We start from the raw sequence: 9246 nt of genomic DNA, 5'->3' as shown, positions 1-9246 counted from the left end.
TGGGAGGGGTCTAGGATGAGGATAGAGAGAAGAAATAGACTTTCATGAAAAAGCCTTTGAGATCTTCTTGAAGATTCACTCACTGATGCCATAAGATGCCTAAGTCATTTCACACACGGAAACAAGTTTTTTTTTAAACTCGTATTAGTAGATACTGTGACAAAATTAATATTAACTTCTTCAAGCATACAAAGAACAATGCAAGCAAACAATAAAATATATGAGCTTGCTTTGAGGGTGCATGGACACCGAAAACACACACTTCATGAGACATCCATCATTCCATTTTCCAAAGTGCAACTTTAGCAAGGAAGCCCAAACTTCTCTCTACCCAGCCACTTCGGATGACCCGATTATTATAGACTAGCTCATCAACTCCACACATTTACTCCAATTGATAAGAACACTTTAATATACTTTACTATCTAACACTGATTATTCACATATTTTACATAGTAACGCTATAGCATGGCAAAAACGTCTGAATTTTGCAGTGGTCACTTTTGCACATTTTCTGTCATCATTAAAGACAAATTTTAAAAGTGAAACCTTTGGTAGTTTCCTTATTCTCCCCTCCAGAAAAGTGAAGAAAGAGTATCTTTGATGTAAGATTAAAGAATAATGACTTTCTTTCATAAAAGAAAACTAATAAAATGCTTGGAGGCCTTAGCAATTGTCTGTTTGCCTAATGCTAAGTCTGCCCTCGAGGGTGGTGGCTGACGTTCTACAGAAGGTCTCAAGATGATGAGTCATTATTAACTGCATCCCCTAAGCCTTGTGAAGTCAAAGGAAAGCTTGTTGTCCATGTGTTTTTGGTGATCACAATAACGTGACATCTAAGTGCAGTTGAGAATTTGTTTCCAGTTTTTCCATCAGTGGAAATCACTTAACATGTAAACTGCATTAAAGGACTACAACAGCAACCACAACCATTGACACTGGAAAAAAATGTTGGGTGAACTCAAAATTACAAACCAACTCAGCAAATTTTAAGTTGGGGAGTTCCAGTAAATATTTTAAGTTCTGCTGTTGTGAATATTTGCTTTCCCACATTTCACAACAAAGAAATATCAGTTTACACAACCTTAGTGCCTTGTACTATTCCCCACAATCCCCAGTCTAAAGATAGGGGGAAAAAACAACTCAGCAAATTGTTTTGGAGAAAACAACTTGTTTGCTCTATTGACTAACATTGTTGCCAAAAAATGTCAATAATTTGTATTTGAAAGTTGTTCCAACTTAAACTCTTCTCATACCAACAATGCAACATGGTACTTAGCAGGCAAAGAAAGAGAGCAATGCAAAACAACAACTGCTAAATCGTGGTTTTGAAAAGGGCGAAATCAGCAGGAACATCTTCCAATGTTCCATTTGAGAGGGGACATAGAGAAGTGAGAGAAGAAATAGCAATTTAAAAAAAAGAAAACTACAGTTGCTAATATGTAGACAGGTCCACAAGTATAGTAATGAACCATAACAGCAACCACAATACAATGAAATATAAAACAAGAAAGTAACTATCCTCAAGTGACCTCTTTTCTCCACTGCTATTGACTCACAAGAATATTTGTCATGTTGGACATGAGCTCGGAGCAGACTGAACGATTGTTTGCCTCACAGAAAGCGGTCCCCATCACTTCAGTGCGCCGGCTTCCGGTAACCAAGGAGGACCCGGCGGCCCCCGAGCCGATCCGGCCCTTTCACTGGGGGCCAAGTGGGCAACGCTCCACGGGATGTTTCATTACAACGTGATCATCGGCACATCGGCCAAGCAACACTTGTTTTTAGTGGCTGCTTGAACCTCCGAAGAGGAACACGAGTTCAAGGAAAATGTTTTCCAGCAATATTTGATTTTGTGCATTAGAATGTTGTCATAAAAGTCGAATTGACTCAACACGAGCCTGTGTGTCCCCGTGGCGGTCAAAGAGAGAGAGTTTTTGGGAGGGGTCACATTTGGACGAGTCATCACAAAAACAAAGGAGCAAGTATGCGCGTCCTCGTGAGGCCAGCGCACAAGTGGGTCACCACACAGGGATGCATCATGAGCGGCGTGAGCAATGTTTTCCACTGTTAAAAAACACAGCAAGTCGGCAGCCATGAAACTGGAGATGGAAAACACAGATTCTTTGATGGCATGAGGGGAGAATTTGCCTCGTCTAGCTTTTTTTTTTGTTTGTTTTTTTAAATCTCCTGTCTGAATTAGATATGACCTGATGGAGTGACATTTCCTTCAAATGACCCTTATAAATCCAACATAACATTGGAAAGGAGCGTAGCGCCAATGCTTTGTATTATGCTGCAACCTAGTGGCTTCATGCGGCACCAACTGAACTGAAGTCAGAAACAAGTTGTTTAATGCTTGAGTGCAAACTGAGCTCTAATCAAGCATACAAAGTAAATAATTGTACTTTATTTGTATATCAAATAATTATATCTAGATGAATTGCAGTGCATTTATATACTATTCACTGTATTTATTTTTTAGTGTTGTAAAAACATCTATTGAGCATACCATTAAAAATAAATCTAAATAACTGCAATCACATTATTGAATATTTCTTGCTATAATAATAATATTTTTTATATTTTTACTATAATATTATTTTGTCACTGAAAAATAATATAATAAAATGTCATTTTACGTGCAAAATAACTTGAAAAGAATAATAAATAACTTCGGGATTGCAAGTTGTACACGATGAAAGTAAAATTCAAAGTATGACTTCGGTGTAATATGAAGAGCAACAATATTTTCGACTTTCACCGCCTGTAATTTTCCATGTTTCCAAGATTCAAGCAGAGATGGTGCACACACAAACTCACGCATGTCAACATAAATCAACATTTTCAATTAACAAGCGCCATTTTTTTTTTCCCTGCTGCATGAAAGAAAATTTCTCCAGAGGACTCCTGTTACGTATGCTCCCTGACAGATTAAAGGAGTAGTGCGTTTGAGTTTACCTGAGGGAAATTATCAAGTCATTGGCTGACAGGCGACTCATGTTATTTGAATGGTATCGCCCAGCAGCAGATGTTGGCTCCTGTGACTTGAGAAAAGATGGCGTGTGCTCGGTGTGCAATGCATCTTTGTGCTTTTTTGGGACTTTTTGACTTTCTGTGTATGCGGCTGATTATTGGGCGGTGGAGAATTGTCTGGAAAGAAGTGCCAACGTCATTGCTTTAATTTTTCTTCGAATGTCTTGACAGTCCACAAAACTTTATTTTTAAAGGACAATAGTTAATGTAAAGTCACTGATATAAGGAAGAAAAATGTTTTGTTTTGTTTTTACACAAAATGCATTAACTGCATTGTCTGTATGGTTCTCAATCTATGGATTAGTCAGTGGTTCTCAAAGTTTTTACATGAAGCCCCACCATAACGACCAATATTCAAATACAGTAGCGTAGTAGGTCTAAGTGCTCCTGAAAGTCAAACCAGAGGTTTTATTGCTATAAAGAGAATTTAATATTAAAACATACCTTTCTGACAGTGTCAATCAAATATGAACATTACTATCATTGTAAAAACAAAAATCTTGAGATATACAGTATGTGTCCATTCATCAAAATATCAAATAAGCAAATTTAATACAGTTTCTAATTTGTTTTTTTAAAAAAGTTCCATGCCTCAATTCTTGATGACTCCCAGACGACACGATGTCACCGCTGTGTCTGCCTAACGCGCACTGTCGATACTAATTAGAGAGCATCTCATACTTTATTCATTTAAAGCTTTGCTGACCCTCCAATGGGGTTGTAAGAAACACGACTTGTAAATCACATAAGCTGGGGTCGTACATGAAGACTGCACATGGGACATAAATTCAGAACATGAACACATTTTAAGAGTAAATAAGATACATTATATTCTCTTTTTTGGTGCATTACATTAAATAAATGTCACAGAATAAGCCTTATTCTCTACTCTTGCAACAATATCCTTTTTATGTCGCCGTCACTATTTCTGCTCTCCGCCTGCAGCCGCTCGGCCTCGCGGGAAATTGCACTGTTACATGGTGACATAATGGCCGTTTGTCCTACCGCTGGCTCGGTAATAGCGCCATTCATTACTACATGCAATTGTTTAAGCAATAGCCCGATGACGCTTTTATGGGCTCATTTGGGATCCGTCACAATGGACTATTTTGGCCCAAATTTCTCCCCCTGCATCTCGTTACTGCCCTGTAGAACATTACTGGATATCTGATGTATTATTAAGTCGCGGTGTTTTTGGCTGTGTGTTATTCAATAGTGTTGTATTTAATACTCAGTGTGCTTTTTCTTCCCCTCCAAAGGCTTCATCCGAAAGATATCAGCCAGGGGACACTTCACCACACACATTGATTCGCGAATTACAGATCCAAGTCGTCAGCCGGGACATAACACAGGCAGACTGGATGTGGACATTCAAATCTGGTTACTTTGCCTTTTTTCGGTCCGGAATGATTTTTATATTGAATAGAGAATACATTTGCGAAATCAATGTTTTTGAATGCAATATAGAAATTACTTAGTAAAATACTCCTGACACTAAACCCTAAACTAGAACATTATTTCTTTCTCTTCCTTTTTCAAATGAACAACCGCAGACTAAATTGAGTGCCACCATCTAGTGGTCAATCATGGAATTACACTCCTCCTCCCCTACCTCCACCCGCATGCTCAGCAACTAGAAGATCAATACATCCAATTGGAAAGTCAAAATTAGAAATGCTTGCCCACATTTTGCTAACGCAAAGGAAGCTGGCAGCAGGCGGTAAAAGAGAGACGGGTGCTTTGGCAAGAGCCAGATAAGAGTTATTTGTTATCTGATCAGTTAATGAGAAATCAAACTGATTCCTATTGGCGGCGTTTAATTGTGCTTGGCAGCCGAAGCCCCCTCACCGCTTTTTGCGCTTTCATTAGTCATCGGAGAAATACAGCTGCTCCAATCCGCTTATCAATGTGTCTGGGTCGCGTTTCCATGGCAACTGTGTGTACTGCCCCACAGCTTTCTAAAAATGGTTCCATGGTGATAACGGCGCAGGGGGAAGCGGTGCTACGGTGCCGGCGGGAATGATTGGCACTTTAGCAACAGAAAGTCAAAATTTGCCTGTGTATGTATGTGTGTGTGTGTTCTTCTCATTAAGAAAAAGATTTCAGCTTTGGTAATCGGGTGCCAGTATACTCTCAATCGAGGGTCCCTCACTCTGCACGCTTTTTGGAAGCAGCTCTGGAATGGTTGTGCATCTGTTGAGGGCAATTTGCAAATGAGATTTTGATTACAAATTTGAAGCAAGAAATCCTTGGATTGCAGTTTAAATAGATCTTATATACAAATCCCAATAATGAAGCCACAATGTTGCGCAAGCTGTTCCTCAAAAACAGAATACAATCATCTTTTCGACCGATATTCGAACAGGCATGTCAATAATTTTGGAGGGCACTCTAGTTTAAGAAGTTTACCCATGGCAGACCTGTGACAGAAGGCAAATTTAATGGCCTCTCCAACCAAGAGTCCTTCCAAATACAAGATCTCAGATTACTCATCCTCCACATGTAGGTGGTAACTATCTTTGAAAGCACCTCAGCATAAAACCAGAATAGTCTGCTTTCTATAGAAGCGGATGCTTTATGTGAGCGTGACAGGCCATCCTCTTCATGTCCTCTTTTGCAATTTGACAGCTTGCGCGCTAATCACTTTTTGTGAAGCCATGTTTGTGCAAGCGCAACACATCTTTCTTCTTCTTCGCCTTGTGATGGGAAGATAAATCCATGCCTGATAGCAACACACCCTGGTTGTCACATTTTCACACATTCATATTCAACCCGCCTGTGTGCGAAAGAGATTAAGGTCCCCCATACATATGGAAAGGCGAAAGAAGAATAAGCTTCTCCTCTGTGTAAATGGTGGATTCGTATACTTCCTGTAAGCGCCTCTCAAAAGAGCATCTGATGTAATTTCGCCAGGAAACACAAATAAGCCATTTTTGCATCATTCTGACGGCCGTGGAACACCGGAGATGAGCACACGTGCCGGAAATAGGAAAACAGCGAGCCGGAGTAAACATGGATTTGAGATGAGGGAGGAACACGGGGGATGACTCATTGTTACAGAAGGGTTGAACTTTTTTTTTTTAGACGCATTCCACTTCCAACACAGAGAAGTCTTTGTGAAATAAATGGATGGGAACTGTAAATAAAGAAACTATTTTTTTTTATTAGTGTGTCTTTTTGAGTCTACTGGCTGGCATGTGCTAATTTGTTCATTTGGCTAATAGGGATGGATGGACGGATGATCAATTGAAATTGATTCCAGACACATGTTGAGGGTTGTAGTCTGGGCATCAGTTCAACATGGCAGTCAGGATAACGCCCCTGGGGTTGTGACTGACAGGTGAGTTTGAGCTCAGAGCTTCAGGCTGGGGATGAGCAAGCTGGAGAAGCATGTGTGATTCGCTCCAAATTGATGCGCTCAATGTCGGGAGCACGTGCCCAAACATACGAGCAAACCGAAGAGCTCGGTTTTACCGCGACGGAGGGATTATGATAATTGTGTTGTGGCACAAGAGAATTACAGAGAGAAAAATAAATAAATAAATCCTCCCTTCCCTTCAAGAATCCACTCATTAAAGCTCTGGCATTCTTCTAGCGGGCATGTTGGCAGCCAATCGAAAGAGCTCCAAGTTATTCTTCTGTATCCGTGCAAGGCCGGAGATCAGCCTCTTGTGAGTGGAATTAGTGTGGGGAGGGGAGAATAAAGACATAAGGAATCGATGGACTGCACCGCAACGTCAGATGCATCGGATACACGTTAGATTCCAGGTGAGCTCTTCCGGCACGAACCAGTGAAGGAGATCAATGACAGCCGCTAAGCCGAGAACCTTCACAAAGAAAGGCTGTGATTTATTTTGGAATTTGTTGCATGATGTAAATTATTCAGAGGCATCATTTTGAAGTTATCAATTGAGCGGAACATCCGTTTTAGACAACAATACACTCGTAATCCCCCCTCCGCAGAATAACAACACTAATTTTGTGTGTACGCGTGGGCAGCTTCAAAATTGCTTTGCTTGTTAAGAAGCTGTAATTTTAATGACTGTGTGGATAAATGACACTTTTAGGCTCCCAGACAGAGACATTACTCGTCGTCTTAATGATGCGCGGATTTGACTTTTCCTCCTTTAATTGCATGACCCACCTGGCCCAAAGTTTCCCCCTTATTAAACTAATGGCTATTGGTGCCATTAAAATGACACCAGAAGCTCCGCTTGAGTGTCATTATGGAGCTGCTGGAGCTGCTGGAGCTGGGAGACAATGTGAAAAGTAGAGAAGATACGGTGGTTATTTTTGCCACACATCAGTCGCATAAATCAGGACACATTAAGCAAGCTTTAGTTTCCTTCGCTTCCCATTAAAACCAAATGTGGAGACGCACATGTTTCGCATTTTGCAAAAGTCTGAGCCCCGTTCGTTATCATTGTCGTCAGTCCGCACAATCGTCCAGTCGTCAATACGTCTGTTTGTAGAAAGTCAATTTGTTTTTCATTCATTCGGGCATGGGCTAATATTAGATTCTGACCGTATGATAACCATGATCAGAAATATTATGGTATCAAACTATTAAAATGAGTTCTAAGATGAACTTTTTTAAAAATGTTGGATAAATAGAAACTGCATTTTTTTTCCTACTGATTTCTACAAATTTAATGTAATAATTTATTTAATTAATCATTTTATTGTAATTTCATTTTAATAACTTTCTTCTTCCGTTCTAATAGCTCCATCACTGGTTAGCTATTTCCAGAACAGACCCACTGTTCCAAAACAGAAGGGGCTAACTAGTACCCACTGGCACAAATTTAGTTTTGAACCATACACATTACCTGAGCTAAAAGCCAACCGTGTTTACAGCGTCTCTTTCGTCCGTGCGTAAATGGAGGCAATTAACTTGAAAGAAACGGCTTGTTTACTCAACTCTGCTAGCTGCCAATCATATTGTGACCTGCTTAGAGTCCCCTCAAAAAAAGAAAAGCCGAGTTTATTACTGATGACAGCCAGCATTTGCGGTTATTGAGACAAAATACCATCGACCCATGCTTACATTCAGTCCACTTGTTTGCAATCTGTTTAGGTCGTCTGATTAATCCATTTGTTAGTTTGATATGACAACACAAAACCCTAATCTAGAACTGTATTGTATTACCGCTAAAACAAAATACAAAAGTAACTAAATGATGATCAAACCAGTCATTTCTACATTGGACTTTTTCCCAGTACTATAGAAATGAATATTCCATAGCAGGCATTCTGTGTTGAAAGAGTTAAACATGCTTGAGGCTTCTGGTGACACCCAAAAAATATATGAGCCGACACACAAAGAAAACCTATAAGCATGCCGCATATCCGCCACCACGTGATGCGATGTGACACTGGTGACCTCAGCATTAAAAGAGGAGGCTTTTCCGCGGGCTTCGAAAGGCCATGATGATCAGGAAGCCGGTCAGTAACAGAGTACCACGCCAATATGGCCTTGAGCGTGTCACAATGTAAAGCACCGTGACTCCACATGCATTAAAGACATGAGAGTGAGCACTTTGGAAGTAACCACGACACTTTCTAACTCTCTATCTTTCCATATGGGTCACTTCACAGTACACTCCCACACTGTCAGGCACAAGTCACAGCATCTTTTTTTTCTGTATTATATGACCAATTATGGGGGAAGGGGGGACGTAAATTCATCCTCAAGCGGCTGCTGTAGCCCACTACTCACGAGCAGACGCTCACGCGCAGACTAACCCACCTTTCTGTATGCAATCTTATAATTTATTTTGCCCCATTATAAATAAAGCTTTTCATTTGTTTGAGAAATAAAATAACCCCTTAAGGGATCATTGGAGACATGAATCGGAATTGTTTTCACACTTATTCCTGAAACGCTTTCATACACATTAGCGATTCTATTTGTTTTTCCAGTTTGACACACTTTAGTAAGGTGCTAGCTGATTAGGAAAACAACAAAGCACCTCATATGTGGTCGTGATTAACAACTGTCAGTTATGCTAAAATGTTACACTTAAAACATGCCCTGTGCAACTAATACAGGTTTTATGACAGCCACTCTGGTAACAGGTTATTAAAATTATAATTGATCTCAATGGGAAATGTTAATCCAGGGGTGGCGGCACGAGACACCTCTGGCACACGCAGCCTCGCACTGGATCTCCTCCTCCCTGTCTGTCACTCACATCTCATCTCGTCTCA

The sequence above is a fragment of the Syngnathus typhle genome, linkage group LG9, assembly GCF_033458585.1.
Source record: "Syngnathus typhle isolate RoL2023-S1 ecotype Sweden linkage group LG9, RoL_Styp_1.0, whole genome shotgun sequence".
Classification (NCBI taxonomy): Eukaryota; Metazoa; Chordata; class Actinopteri; order Syngnathiformes; family Syngnathidae; genus Syngnathus; species Syngnathus typhle.
Note: the sequence above shows the minus strand (reverse complement) of the source record.